This window comes from Sinocyclocheilus grahami, unplaced genomic scaffold (assembly GCF_001515645.1).
Source record: "Sinocyclocheilus grahami isolate Dianchi unplaced genomic scaffold, SAMN03320097.WGS_v1.1 scaffold3370.1, whole genome shotgun sequence".
In the NCBI taxonomy this organism is placed as follows: domain Eukaryota; kingdom Metazoa; phylum Chordata; class Actinopteri; order Cypriniformes; family Cyprinidae; genus Sinocyclocheilus; species Sinocyclocheilus grahami.
In genome coordinates this window covers 11,174-11,876 of record NW_015508503.1, presented here as the reverse complement: position 1 = coordinate 11,876, position 703 = coordinate 11,174, and the positions used below count along the sequence as shown (strand labels likewise).

Sequence of the window (703 nt, the reverse complement as noted above, 5' to 3'; positions counted from 1 at the left end):
CCCTCAGCCCCACCCTCAAAGCAGTGACCCTCCTGCAGCCCTGTTTTTGCTCCATTGAGAGCCAGTGAGGGTGAGCTGACAGGCAGCATAGCAGAGGACAACTCACCATTTACTGCCGCTCACACACAGACACACACACACATAGCCACACACACCTGCGAATCAAGAGCAGGAAGAATTTGAGGAGGTTGCGACATAGTCTAGGAGTCATAAAACCCATCGAATTCTGGTGAAGAGTCGATCCCACTCTTCAACAGAAATGTGCATTTTGCATTTTAGAATTTGATATAAAAGGAGTTAAAAACGTTATCCTAAAACTTCTTTCAAAACTAAAGTTTAAATTCAAGAAAATCTGATTTTGAAGGTGGACTTTTGGTCTCCAATACCACATATACACCGTAGACATGACAATTCCTGTCTGGCTAGACAAACATTATAGGAATAGTTCAGAAACAACAATTTTGTCATCATATTAAATTTGTATCTTTCTTTTCCTCAGTGAACCACAAAAAGTAGACCGTTTAAACATTTTGGGGTCAGTAAGATTAGTTAATGTTTTTGAAAGACGTCTCTCACCAAGGCTGCATTTATTTGATACAGTAAATCAGTAATATTTTGAAATACTATATTTAAAATAACTGTTTTCTATATTTCAAAATGACATTTATTCCTGTGATTGCATTCAGTGTCACATGATTTTAAA

The 703-nt window shown here is 37.6% G+C and overlaps 1 protein-coding gene across 1 annotated transcript in view; it reads right to left on the bottom strand.

Annotated features, from left to right (window-relative positions):
• The window catches only part of LOC107576225 (sideroflexin-5-like), a gene marked incomplete at its 5' end in the record, with an annotated part of 9,706 nt that overhangs the window by 783 nt on the left and 8,220 nt on the right, over positions 1-703 (bottom strand). The gene's annotated exons all lie outside the window — the stretch shown is intronic.